Source organism: Ambystoma mexicanum, chromosome 1p (assembly GCF_040938575.1).
Source record: "Ambystoma mexicanum isolate Mex_15411 chromosome 1p, UKY_AmexF1_1, whole genome shotgun sequence".
Lineage (NCBI taxonomy): Eukaryota > Metazoa > Chordata > Amphibia > Caudata > Ambystomatidae > Ambystoma > Ambystoma mexicanum.
The window spans coordinates 568,491,303-568,506,443 of record NC_090921.1 but is presented as its reverse complement, the minus strand read 5'-3'; the positions used below and the strand labels follow the sequence as shown (position 1 = coordinate 568,506,443).

Below are 15,141 nucleotides of genomic sequence, written 5' to 3'. Positions count from 1 at the left end.
ATGTGTTGAAGGGAGCTGTGTGAGAAGCTCCTGAAAGACAATGCCATCTGATTTTGGAATACTTATTTAGTTTGAACATTGTTAGTATTAGAAGTAAGGGCAAGTATAGGCTGTGACTCAGAGAGCATTTTACTTTGGACATTTAGACACAGACTAGCCTTAGACACATCAGTTGAGGGAAGTCCCCTATTTGAGTTAGGGAAAGTTAGGCGTTACTACCATCCTGAGGTTTTAGATAAAGGTTTTCCAACTGGATCTCTTGTGTCTGTGTCTAACTTTTGATACCATGGCCCTCATTACAACCCAGGCGTTCGACCATGGTGCTAATAGCACCATGGTCCATGCTGCTAAAAGCAGGCGTTAAAGTGCCACCCGCAAAGGGACCTCGTAATCAGGCGTTAAGAGTTTAACGGCACCGCCACCTTTTACGGCGCCGTTAACCCCTTAACGCCTGGGTTGTAATGAGGGCCCATGTTTGTCTCTCATGGGTTATAGAGTGCCAAAAATCCCTGATGTATTTGTCTACTGATGAGTTCTAGTTGTTCGTCCCGATATATGAACAGAGCTGATTCCATTTTATACAATCCTTTCTAGATGTTTGGCCCACATAGTAGATACCACACGGGTAACATATGGAATATGTATCACTTTTATCACCACAAGTGGTCACCGTCTGGGTCTGGCTGTTGATTCTATTATTTTCTATCTGCAGACATTTCCCTGATGAAGGACCAGGATAGGTCCTAAATGCATTGGCCTTTCTTTGCCTGATTCACTGAAATGCAAGATTGCATGTCTACACTAAATTGATATGTTTTACATCGTAAACCCGTATTGTGTGAATATTTGTTCATATTCATGAAGATGCTATTGTAGTTTTTCCTACTTCGGCACAACCATCTTCAGAATTGTACTCACTCTGTTTTGTGTTCATATTATAAACATGATTGTCATGAAAAACACAGGGTGACGATAACTGTTATCGCCATAAAGGGTGAATAGGATCTCAAGGGATTGATGCACCCCTTAGTTTTGTAACAAGCCACATGTTTTGCAATAAACTCGGCTGGAAATGGTGATGCTGGTAATGATCTTTGATCATTGCCTTGCTATTTCCATGGGCATTCCTGTGGTTTGGAATAATCATGAACAACGCTGTGCCACCCCTTACATCAAGTCCCCCCACTCACCTTGCACACACAGCCTCATGCAGTGTAACCAGCTTCGGGTCAATGATACTGATACTTCACCTTTCCAAATAATCTTGCTTTTTCTTTGGCAGGAACTGCACAATCTCAGCGTGGATTGGGTGGCTAGACCCATACACTTGGCCTAGACTACTGCAAATAATAGGGTTGGTCATTTTAAATTAAATCTGGGAGAGTCTGCTCTGTCATCCGTTGCTATTGCCAATATCAACATACCAGAGAATGCCAAGGCCACGAAGAGGACTTAATGTAAAGGAAACAGAAGCGCGCCTGTCACAAAACTGGTACATCTGTCCTCAAATGTATTTTTTGTATTTATTTGATGGATAGGGATGTTAATATTGATTAGAAATTAGTAACACCAACACATTTACAGATTAGTTTAGTTTATTTATTTGTAGAGCGCAGCTAGCCCAAACGCATATGGGCGCTAGGCTTATATGTTACAAAGTTACAGACTATCCGGTTACAATGTTATAAGTATACATTAAAATAGACAATAGCGTATCAGGAGAACAGTAGTAATCTTAGCAGAATTCATATTTACAAAGGATTAGATATATACAGTGAATATAACAAAAACCAAGCATCAGGGTAGGCAATGTCAGGATGAGTTGTCAGGACAGATGTTGTAGGCATTCCCACAAAGGGTACCTATACATTAGCGCAAAGATGAGCCAGTTTGAGGGACATAAAAGGAAAATAAAACATATTTATGAAGTAGGTGGCTTACAAAGGTAACATTAACCTAAGTGGGATGAGCTGCTTCAAACTAATGAGGAGTACTATGGGATTGCGAGACCTAATCTATTTTACCATCTCTGCATAATAATTTCACTGAGTCCAATGAGAGGCACCAAAACTTACTCTAACCCAGCATCAAACCATAGCACATTTTCCTTTACCAATATGTGTGTCCTCTTGCAAACCGCAACATCTATCACTTCTTGTCTATTATACTTGCATTGTTTATTGATTAGGAAGCCTGTCGTCTTGATACAGGCCCTGAAACAAGTGTGATCACCTGGTTCTTGTGGCTGCTGATTTCCCCTGTTTTGCGTGTAAAGGGCGGTCTTTCTCATCGACGCGTTCCAGACGCTGACACACATGCCCCCATCTGCACCAAATATTGACTCTGTAATGTGGTGCATCTGACTGGATTGGCGTTGGGGCTGTAGTAGCTAAACTAACTAAAAGCGGCAGGCAGTGCTGTCCGCTAGCTTACTATTCAAGACAACTACACAACGCTAGTAAAAAAGGGCTAGCCGTTCGAATGGCCATTCTGGAATTCAGACATTATTTGGAGGGCGTTACACGCGAATAGAGTCCCTAAATGATCATGACGGCTGCTCAAGGGTAAAGAGCCTGCCTCTCGTGTGTGGCATGCCTGTGTCACAAATTCTAATCCCTGCAGTGCTGACTCAGCCCCTCATCTTCCCAAGGTTGATACACTGACTGTTATTACATTGGGTAATAGCAACTGCTATTGTTACAGCACTTAGAAATGTGATATTAGATACTTAGAATGTGATTGTGATACTCAGAAATGTGATATACAAATCTTATGTTATTATAAAAACAAGTAGCACCTCAAAACGAAACACTGGATGAAATAAAAAAGTAGCTCACAGACTTTCAGTGGAGGTGCAGGACTACTTTCCCCGAATTAGTCTGAGTGATGGAGCACAGCGAACGCACCCTAGGTAATGGAAGAAGGAACAAGGGGGTTCTCTCTGTGAGAACATCGTTGCATTAATTTCACTGCAAAGCGTTTGAGGAAAAAGGGGTAAAAAGTGAGACTAATTACAATCAGTTTCTACAAGGTAACATGAAAACACGCAATAGATGCTTGCTCAACAGCCCTGCACAGGAACATTTTACAATATTTTAATGACGCCTGTGCCCACAACATATGTCATCTTTGCCACAGGCAAACACATTCGTTAATGACAGTGTAATATGTATTTGTCAGGGGCAGCAGGAGGGCTGCAGGAATATTCAGGTGTGGAAAGACCCTACTTAGGGCCTCATTACACGGTAGGCAGTGGACCAAGGTGCTATTAGCTATTAGCACCTTGGTCCATGCCGGTAAAATACCGGCACCGCCTTGGAGGAAAGGGGAATTACCGCCCTATTCCAAGGTTGGCAGGGCGGTAATTCCCCCTTCCCCCATTGCCCTTCCCTATTCCCATTTTTGCCCCATGGGAATGGGGAAGGTGCTAATTACGGTACTGCAAATTGCGGTACCGTAATTAGCACCCTGGTCCCTTTGCGGGTTGGTTTTTAACGCCTGCTAAAAAGCAGGAGTTAAAGTACCAACCCGCAAAGGGACCTTGTAATCAGGCGGTAAGGGTTAACGGTCACCGGTACCATTACCGGTGACCGTTAACCCTTATCGCCTTCCGTGTAATGAGGCCCTTAGCACTGCTCCTCAGCACACTGGATCATGCATTACATGTCTCCACAGGAGAAAGAATAAACAGGATGCATGATGGAATAGGGTTCTCCTTTATAGGAAGGGGAGGAGTTAAACAAATGAACAGATTTAGCAAAATTCCTTCTCGCACGATGCAAGCAGGAATTTCAGAAAAATATGGCAAGAAATAATTTATTTTGCCTGTCTCCAGAGTGATAGATCACCCCCATAGGGTAAGGAGTGTGAATAGAGGCAGAAGAGGAGTAAATGAGTATATGGCCCTTGGCAAAGAAATGCACTATTTCATTACATCTTGTTTTTAATGTTTATGCTTCCCGTATGCAACAAGTTGGCACCGTCCATTGTGTGAGTTGCTTGCATGAATATTTTCTAGGATGCATTTTTGAGGTTTCTAATGATGCTTATATAATGTAGATGTTGCAACAGATGCATTTCATGTTGCTAATTAAATAATTTGTTTGACAAAGTTTATCAGTCAAGTTACTAATTATTTATTTAGGGATGAGCCCATAGAATACACATCATACAATACATACATATGTTACAGTCAATATATAACAAAATCATAAAAAGATAATAAAGCTTCCTAGATTTAAAATATTCCTGTAATAAACCACAGTGCATTGTAGGAAAACCAGCAGCATTCACTATGAAATCATTCACCAGTACATACAATTATACTATCATCCTCATATATCAAAATTAAAATGTCAGACACAACTGATTCCATTTTCTGCTATGAATAAGTAAAGCGACTCGCAGAAAATGGTCTTAAACCCAGCAAGTTAGATAGCATTTAGTTTGAAGGAAGTGATAATATGGGACATTACACTAAGTGAATTCATACAGTTTCATCAATCAAAGACTACAGACAAAAAAACAAGGAATGAATATTTGTTTCTGTAGACAGCTCATCACAATAGCACCTACTATGTTTATCCTTTCACCACTTACATGTATATTCTGGCAGAAGTACTCGGACAAAACAGAGTCGGGTTATGCAATTTTCTAAGTTAATGATTATGTGTAAATGTTAGTTAATTATCCAAATTACTGTTGTCTTGTACGTAAAAGGCAAGAAAGTTCTAACCAAGTTTTTTGCCTATTGATCCCGTTTAGTATTATTATCAAGCATCTGATTATAGGCTTTTCTGAATGCATATTTTGTTTGTTGCGCTATTAACCTACAACTCGTGTATAGGTCGAACATACCACACCTGCTGACACATCCGTTTGACTGTTTTCAACTATCTTGAACCATTGGATTCATCAGAAAATATAATATCATCCAAAATACTCTAGTTTTGTGTTATTTTTCACTTAAATTGAAATCAATAAGAGTGCCGGAGAAGACTGTAGTTCACAGAAATCGGGGATATTATTGCCTCTTTCTAAAGCAATTCTGATCTCGTGGAGCTATTCTCTGCCAATAATGATTTTAAGAATTTCCGTTCCACCAAATCCAAATTTACAGAAGATAAAGGCACACATAGCCCTGTTGTACATCCAGCCAGGCCCCACAACTCCAGCTCATCCACCTTTACGGCAGAAATAACTGCTCCCCCACTGTTAGCCTGGTTCAATCATGTTAATATCGCATTAATGTGTGAAGTCCATGCATTGGTGGATGAAAATCCACACAGGGCCTCATTAGGAGCATGGTGGTAATTCGATAATTTTTCCATTTAATTACTGACACATTTGTTTACTGTTACTGCCATTCGGTCGGGTGGATTCATCACTGGATTATGAGTGCTGATAAGGCCTCATTAAGCCCCATTTTGTACACCCTGGGGATTTTTCCAGATTTGTTCTCAGCAGTAATTTCCCCACGGTAAATCCACCGATTTATTTTGGTTTTAATGAAGAGATGATTGACCTCCAGTGATATATACAAAACAAAGGGGGTTCTGGGAGTCTCTCTACCGACACAAACACAGCCCATTGACCTGTTGTTGGGTTGATGGCCCCTGGGAGAGTCCCAACAAAGTCTTCAGCTCACTGTCCCTTTCACAGAGGAGAAATATCCCTGCATATCAGTCTTTGTCCTGCCCAGGGGCAGTTCAGCACCAAAATGCTAGGCAATTCTCCTCTGAACAAGAGTACCAACAGCAACCCCATACAAGTGCCTCAGCCCTGTTGGGCATCATCAGTGAGGTGGAGATGTGCCTCTCTGAGAACAGTAAGCAAGGGGTCCACGTCTGGATTCCCCTAGTAACTTAGGGTGAGACCCAAAGTTACTTAATATGCAAAACAAAGTCAGAATTCAGTATTCCAGTTATTCTGTTACTGCCAAAAAATGTGCCGGTAACAGAATTACCAGTGCATTTGCACTGCATGGCCCAAATTGTAAGGAGGGCTTTAATGTTTTTCTGACGCTGAGAATAGATCAGAAATTTCGATTTTGTAATGTTAACCACTTTTTCACGTTACGTCATGTAATCCGCGTACACATTTAATAGTTGTTTGAGATAAAACAATGTCACCCACATATGACAAACAAGAGATCTGCCTTTTGTGGATCTCCAGGACATCGAAGGTACCTAATGAGCCAATAAATGGTGTGCTTCCAATGTACATAATATAACGACCAACAGGGACAGACCAATCTTCACAACATTCAGTAGTCACACAGACTTAGTACACTCATAACTCCAATACTGGACCAGGATAGCCAATCCAATGTATTCAAATATAAATTAAATAAATGTGGGGCCACCAGTTTTTAATTTATTAGCCCTGTACACTTCCATATTTTAAAGTTTGTTTCATTGTCATATATGTGGCATTCAGCATTTGTATAAAGTGAGCCAAGTCCCAATTCTATCAATGATCTGTTTTGGCAGAAGGCTTGGAGACGATTTTGGTTTAATCCTTTGTGCTTTTTTGTATGTGATTTGTGGTTTTTGCTTTCGTACAGTCCTTTACATCCTTATCTATCTTCAAAATGGCCCTGTGTTTTGGCATAGCTTTATAGATTTCAGAACTTTGGCGGCCATATGTCATAATAAAGTGAACACTGTTGCCTTTTGGGTTGTGCTTATTCTTTTTTAGATAGTCAGCAAGTTCTGACATGATTTTGTCCAGACCCGTTCTATGGAATTATTGAGGACACCATCTTTGAAACCAGTCACCTTCAACTGGTTTGAACAAGTTTGGGCTGCTTCATCCTCTTTATGTGCAATAAGAAAATAGAGGCAGGCTTTTATGGGAATACCACACCTCTCATACAGTGTACTCCTATAGATGAGGCGCAGTGAACACTCTGAGGGTGCGTGCTGACGTTTTAGGTGAGACAAGAGCGTGCTCCTGGATTGGATGGCTGCAATGTGGGCTTGTCTGCCAATTTCTATAAAAGGAATATTATTATCCAGAACTTCTGCCAAGGACCGGATCAGAACCCGAACCCTCTGATCAGAAGACTCACTGCCACCATTGCAAATCCTTCAACCGCTACCCACGGCCCATTATGGCAAAGACCCTGTGAAACCAGCCCTGCTGTGGCAAGTCCACACAGACCATGAAGAATCCTAGCCCACGACTACATCCTCAACCCGAGAAGATGGAGTGATGAGGCTCAGGCCTCAGTAGCCAACAGTAAGAAGAAGAAGAACAAGAGCGTACATGGTAATGTTACTGTAAATTAAAACAATGTTTTCAGCACACTACATGGCGATATATCTTATAAATATATTTTAAAAGGTAACATGGAGCGATTTCTTTTTTTTCTGAAAACAGAACATTATAGAATATGCTGTAACCCCCAAAACACCTTTTGTGGTGAAATACATGTTCTTGTGTGTTAAAAGTGGGTACAAAAGACTGCGTTCACAACGACCCCAGGTGCACTGTGCATTAAAATATAGTCCTGATTAGTCGCCTCTCGTTTTGAGATGTTCCGGGAATCGGGGACCCAGTTGGCACTTGCTTGTTAGTCATACAAATGCAAATCCCAGTGTTGAGCTTGGAATGGGCTTCTAAAAACAGAATCACGTCTATGTGTTGCCAAATGTGGCCTGGAAGTCACAAAGCAGTCAGGCATTTGGGATTGCGGGGCGTTTTCTTCCCACACGAGCACCTCGAGCGATGTGGTACTTTAGTTCATAAATAGACATCAGGGGACGAAAGGGCATCCATCACACAGCGTTCATTATCCACCTGGCTAATTGGTGAGGGGCAGGGGTTTCATGCTGTAACACGTGAAGCAGCTCTCAACATGCTCATTGTTTGGGGAGAGCAGGTTATGTATTCCTCCAACAATTATATATAAAAACCACGGCTACAAGAGCACACAGCCATGTATTTCAAGGGGTGCGGTGGCAGGGGGGTGGGGGTGGAGGGGGGCGGGCGTGCGTGCGTTCGTTCGTGTGTGACTGTGTGTGTGTATTTTTTGTTTTTTTTTGTTCCTGCCAAATAAAGCTGTACTTTAGGAGTTTGTTGTGGTCTTGGAATCTTTGGGTAAGGTGTATGGAGACCGGTTTCAGTTAGTAGGAAATAATAGTAGTCGTTTTATTGTTGATGTTTTGGTATAAATCTTTTAGACTGTGGTCAGCTGGAGGGTTTAAGCGATCGGTATGAGTATGGAGTATTTACATGAGGGTAGTTTGACAGAGTTGAACGGGTATAGGTAGTGTGTGGCTGTGCCACGGATTCAAGATGTGGTCAAGTGGACCTTTGAAGTGTGGAGATGTATTTTGTTGCCAAGGAATGCTTTTCATGTTTCCAACAACGCAAACTCCCGAATAGTCATTCTGGGCCTTGCAGGCCTAAAAGCCAAACGTGGCCAAATCAAGAACAGACTGCGACAGGAGAATGTGGCCCAAGACGTGCAGGGTAAGCAGAGGGATGGGACGGTTGTCAGTCTGTCTGTATTCAGTGCAAGTGTCTTGCTGTGATGTGTGGAGTGTTCCAGTGTGTAAAACACAGGTGAATACAAGCGTGCAAAGTAATGGCAAGGTCCCAATAAGGCTATTATATGCAGGACTTCAGCTGGTACTGATTTAACAGTAGTAAACTAAGTGTACCAAATAGAATAAGGGCAGTTCTGTAATATGGTAATTTAGAACGTTGATATAACATCCATCTCTTTCAAAGTAAAGTGGAACACAGTCAAGGCTTACAAAGTCAATATTTACATGACCTAATGTAGTTGTACATCAGGTAATGTAAATATCCAGGATCGTAAAGTAAAATGACATTGAAGGTTTTGTTGCCCAGGAGCATTGCCCAGTATCTCCGACCGGTATGACATACCGCCACAAGCAGCACAGTGGTGAACCCTCATAACTATTAAGTCTGTGAGGGTGAGTCGCAGAGCTTTGGTCAGTGGAATATTGACTAAAACTAAGGTGTAAATGATGATATGCTTGAAAAAGGTGTCAGGGGTAAAATCAATAATGGTGCACTTCCTAGAGTAAAATCAGAACGGGGATAAGAAAAATACAGTGCAGTACAGCCTAAAAGTAGGATCAGAAGGATCACAGGAAGCAAAAATGCATTCGGGACAACCTGGATCCGTCCGCTCACCCGTGATATTCAACCACTATATGGAGCCCGCAGAAAACTTCCTGACTAGCCAGAACATTCTCATTCTCAAACAATACACAACTTCCCCAGTTTTCCATAGTCCATAAGACATGTTGTCTGAGGAACTGCATGTCTATATGTGTGAGGGGGCACTCCTGCGCCTCCCCGCAAACACAGACATGGAGGGGTACTTCTTTACTCACATGCAATGTCATGCCTGACCCCTAAGCCCTCCAGTGACTCGCAGGCACAAATAATTGATCATCTGTGCATGTGAGGTGCTGGAGGACCCAGGGAGAAGGCATGGCATTTTTTAATGGGCATCTATGATAGAAGCCCAGTAAAAACGGACCTACCTGGGGCCTCCAGCACCTTGCACACACACTATTGATTGTGTGCCTGCGAGGCTCTGGGGGCCCCAGCGGGCAAGCATGACAGTTTCTATTGGACATATATTCCCAGTACTTACTGGGCATGGTTGATAAATAATGCATGATATGTGTTATTATATAGCTAGATTGGTATTTTTTGGCAGCCAGTTTGGATAGGTTTTCTTACTGTGGAATTCATTTGTAATGGTAAAGCCAAATGGAGTATGTTATTACGTGGGGATACTGCCATATATTGGCAGAACAAGCATGGGCATGTTTTCTGATGGTATTATTACTGGCATTATGCGCAAAGCAAACATGAGTATGTTCTTATATGGGAATACTAGCATATATTGGTGCAGTCAGCATGGACATGTATGAAAATGTTTTATATTGGCACATATTGCGGGCAAAGGCATCATGAAAATGTGTTGGAGAAATGCTCCTGTGCACTCTTGGTCACTTGCAACTATTGGATTCTTTCAAGAGTTACCCTACAAAATCAAATGCACACTGTTTGGCTTTTTACCCAACTTTTCTAAAAAGCATGCTCTAAAATGCAGCATTTTAACCCATTGTTTTAGAAATTGTCTAGGGTGACAACCCCCCGCACCAGACCTCTCTTGATGGTTCTGGCTCCCTCGCTACGCTCGGTCACTAGGGCATAACTGGGAGAAATATTTAGGCCACTCCACTAAAGAAATTCACTGGCCGCCACGGCACAACTCTACCCTCAAAATGTCATCCACTGAGGAAACCCACCAACTCCAGTCCTGCCTCGCAGGATGCTGCTAATATCCAGAAAAGATGTTAAAGAATAATATTTTCATGGTAAATGTTCCAGAAAAATTCCATTTGTAACATTCACAAATAAAAAAAAATGGGGTTGTTAAGGAATTTTCTATGGAACTTTGATGGTAAAAGCAAAGGGGCATGGAAACACAGTGCATGAGTGAGGACTCCTCGATATAGACAAGGTCAGGAAAAAAAAAACAGGAACCGTCAATTCGTTGAATTATACATAGACCCTGCCTCGCCTGATCCAGAGCTGGATGCCCAGCGCCTACCTCAATCGAAACCCACTAAGACTTACTCCTGCCCTTCATCTACATCCAGACCTCGTTGTCGGCCATAAATCTCAAATGGTGCATATCCGAAGCAGACACCCAACTCCAAGTCTCTGGGAGTCAGCGTAGACAACCAACTCTGCTTCAAAGCACATGCAATGGAAACAGCTCCGACAGCTTGGCACAGATTATCTCCTCTGTGAAGCGCCATGTCCTTCATACAGCACACCCGGTTTAGATCCAGCATACAGGCCCTGGACCTGTCCCACCTGCATGGAGTATTACATTCCTTACCCACTGGCCTACCTGACCTGATCACCTGTGAGAATCCTCCCCCATGCAGCTAACCATCTCATTAAAGGTCAATGCAAATACCACGCATCGAATGTCACTTACTACCCCTACACGCATGCACCACCTTCATAAGAGGTATCATATACAAAGATTTCATTATGCATGCTACCTACAACCTGACAAAGTCACAGAAGTCAAGACCCGGCCAGATTAGAGCAGCAGAAATACAAAAAGAAAGAACCTGCAAATAAACATGCTCAGGCTGTCCCAGAAACTGTGGAACCTCATGTCCATCAACATCCGACTCACTCCGTTCTTCAAGCAATTAAAAAAATATCAAGACCTGCCTCTACAAGAAGCAACTTCTTCAGATCCCATAAGTTAGAGCCCAACCAAACCGCACCAGGGCAGGATCCCTCCTGACGACCACCTTTTACAGGTAACATATTGTGCCCCATTTCTTCTTTTCACGCTCTTACATGTTCCCCTATAACTGTAAATGTTAACTACTTTGCGCTACCCTAAAAGGTGTGCTGGTAATAAACGTGATAATGTAAGGACTGAATCGCCTGCAACCATCTGAAGCAGGAGTCTGCAACATTTGTCTATTCATGTGTTTTGGACTACAACTCCCATCAACCCTAGCCAGCATAGTCAATAGTGAAGGATCATGAACGTGGTGGTCCAAAACATCTGGAGAGCTGCAGCTTGCAGACCCCTCATCCACATTATGGCTCTAAGCCCTACAGCGCTCAGCGGCTTCATGAAGCTAAGTTGTCACTCATGAATAACCCCCAAAGAATATATATATACATTATGCTTCACACTTGTGAACATAGCACTTGTTGGACCTTGATTGCCCTGGTTTCCCTTATCAACAGCAGGGTGAAGGCACTACTGTTACGCTAAAGGAAGGCTAATATAACAGAAATGGTTTGTGTCCTACCAGAGATCGGAGACTTGAAGCAGAGTTCTGATGCAAGTGATCAGGGTCCAAGTCCTAAAAAAAAAATGAGGGAACTCATTAACAAACGCAATAGGATGTGACGTCACCAGACATTAGCATACCAGGGAGAAATATGTTAATTTCATTCAATTGGCATAACCACACAAAATGCACAGGACGAATGGCATTTGCCTTTCATAAAATCAGCACACGCACAAAACCAACAGAGGACTTTTTCTTCTAATAGTGTTTTGAAAACACGAAAAGATGTGCATGTTTTAAACTCCAAGAACCAATACCAATGTTTTCACTAGGGCTTGCAGTACCAAAATGTGACATTTCACATTTAGGGGGTAATTCATAGAATTCGGCACACAAGTGGCGCACGCGGCTGGCGCACAGAGTGCGCGTGCGGCAGTATGCGCCAGCCACGTGCGCCAAAACCCATTTAGGCGCACAGCGTATTCATGGAGTCACTCATCCATAACCAGCTGTGCCGCAGAGTGGCGCAGTGACCATGCAGCAGCGCCAGTTACGCCCCCAACCCCGCCCCGTGCGCCAAAGAAATCGCACAAATCCAGTACCAGGCGCAAAGGCCAGTGGACCAGCATACAGCCCCCCAACCACGATAACACATACAAAACTCCCCGCGCACGCCCCAGAATACACATACCCCGCTCGCGCTAGGCCAATAGCGTGTAAAACTCCCCACGCACGCCCTAAAATACACATACCCCGCTCGCGCTAGGCCAATAGCGTGTAAAACTCCATGCGCACTCCTCGGAATACACGTCGCCCGCTCGCGCAAGGCCAATAGTGTGTAAAACTCCACGCGCACCCCTCGGAAATCACGTACCCCGCTCGCGCCAGGTAATTTGCCTGGAAAAAGTCCCCCCTGTTTTGTGGGCTGCCTGTGGGGCATGGGGATGGTGGATGTGGAGGGTGGATGGGCTGCCTGTGGGGCCTGGGGAGGTGGGGCATGGGGAGGGTGGATGAGCTACCTGTGGGGCATAGGGAGGGTGGATGGGCAGACTGGGTGAATTTCGGGGTGCGCGGGAAGTGTCACACGCGATAGGCCCTGTGCGAGCAGGGTACGTGTATTTGGGGGGTCCGCGGTGAGTTTCACACGCGATAGGTCTAGCGCGAGCAGGGTATGTGTATTTGGGAGGTACATGAGGAGTTTCACACGCGATAGGCCCTGGGCGAGCAGGGTACGTGTATTTGTGGGGTACGCAGGGAGTTTCACATGCGATAGGCCCTGTGCGAGCAGGGTACGTGTATTTGGGGTGTACACGGGGAGTCTCACATGCGATAGGCCCTGTGTGAGCAGGGTACATGTATTTGGGGTGTACGTGGGAAGTTTCACATGCGATAGGCCTAACGCGAGCAGGGTACGTGTATTTGGGGGGGTACGTGGGGAGTTTCACATGCGATAGGCCCTGTGCAAGCAGGGTATCTGTATTTGGGGGTACGCGGGGAGTTTCACACGCGATATAGGCCCTGTGCGAGCAGGGTACGTGTATTTGGGGGGTACGCAGGGAGTCTCACACGGGATAGGCCCTGTGCGAGCAGGGTATGTGTATTTGGGATGTACGCGGGGAGTTTCACACGTGATAGGCCTAGCACGAGCAGGGTACGTGTATTTGGGGGGTACGTGGGGAGTTTCACACGCGATAGGCCCTGTGCGATCAGGGTACGTGTATTTGTGGGGTACGCTGGGAGTTTCACACATGATAGGCCCTGTGCGAGCAGGGTACGTGTATTTGTGGGGTAGGCGGGGAGTTTCACACGCGATAGGACCTGTGCGAGCGGGGTACATGTATTTGTGGGGTACGCGGGGAGTTTCACATGCGATAGGACCTGTGCGAGCGGGGTACATGTATCCTGGGGGTGCGCGGGAAGTCATACACGCTATAGGCCTTGGGCAGCAGGGTACGTGTATAGTGAAGGGTGTGCGTGGAGTTCCACACGCGATTTCGCTGGGCGAGCGGGGCATGTGTATTCCTGGGGTACCCCAACGCAAATTGGCAGTGTGTGTCCTCCCAGGTGAGTCTTCTCCACCCTCCCCAGGGCCTGCAGGCAGCCCACACCACAGGGGACTACCCTGCACCCCTGGCCATGCCCCGCAGGCAGCCCATCCACCCTGGCCATGCCCCCCAGCCAGCCCACATGTCACCATGCACAAGTGAGCACCGACACATGTCCCCCCATCCACTCACCCACCCAGCAGTGACGGGCACCTGCCAGCAGGCCCCGACTCATGTCCCCCCACCCACTCACCCACCCAGCAGTGACGGGCACCTGCCAGCAGGCCCGACTCATGTACCCCACCCACTCACCCACCCAGCAGTGATGGGCACCTGCCAGCAGGCCCTGACTCATGTCCCCCTACACCCCCACCCACCCAGCAGTGATGGGCACCTGCCAGCAGGCCCGACTCATATCCCCCCACCCACTCACCCACCCCGCAGTGACGGGCACCTGCCAGCAGGCCCCGACTCATGTGCCCCCACCCACTCACCCACCCAGCAGTGCTGGGCACCTCCCAGCAGGCCCCGACTCATGTCCCCCTGCACTCCCACCCACCCAGCAGTGCCGGGCACCTGTCAGCAGGCCCCGACTCATGTCCCTCCCACCCACTCACCCACCCACCCAGCAGTGACGGGCACCTGCCAGCAGGCCCTGACTCATGTCCCCCCCGCCCACTCACCCACCCAGCAGTGACGGGCACCTCTCAGAAGGCCCCGACTCATGTCCCCCCACCCACTCACCCACCCAGCAGTGATGGGCACCTGCCAGCAGGCCCCCACTCATGTCCCCCTGCACTCCCACCCACCCGGCATTGACAGGTACCTGCCTGCAGGCCTCGACTTATGTCCCCCCACCCACTCACCCACCCAGCAGTGACGGGCACCCACCAGCAGGCCCCGACTCATGTGCCCCCACCCACTCACCCACCCTGCAGTGATGGGCACCTGCCAGCAGGCCCCGACTCATGTCCCCCTGAACCCCCACCCACCCAGCAGTGACAGGCACCTGCCTGCAAGCCCCGACTCATGTCCCCCCCAACACGTCATCATGATCCACAATCATGGTCCTCATGGCCACCCAAATCCCACCGCACGCCACCCCTGCCCAAAGAACCAACCAAGTATTACATACACCCCACATTGAAATGGCCATTACATGAAACAACCCAAATGGCATGTAGGTACATCAACACATGTCAGTCATACACACACAATGGGTGCCAGTGAATGTGAAAACCCACATCGGTACATGCATGAAACCA

The 15,141-nt window shown here is 45.9% G+C and overlaps 1 long non-coding RNA gene across 2 annotated transcripts in view; it reads right to left on the bottom strand.

The window, feature by feature from the left end:
• LOC138575781 (uncharacterized) overlaps window positions 1-15,141 on the bottom strand; it is a 168,881-nt gene that overhangs the window by 12,345 nt on the left and 141,395 nt on the right. For both annotated transcript variants that reach the window (XR_011303955.1, XR_011303956.1), the window contains one exon: window positions 11,850-11,903. This is a non-coding gene — a long non-coding RNA (uncharacterized lncRNA). The remainder of the gene's footprint in view (window positions 1-11,849; window positions 11,904-15,141) is intronic.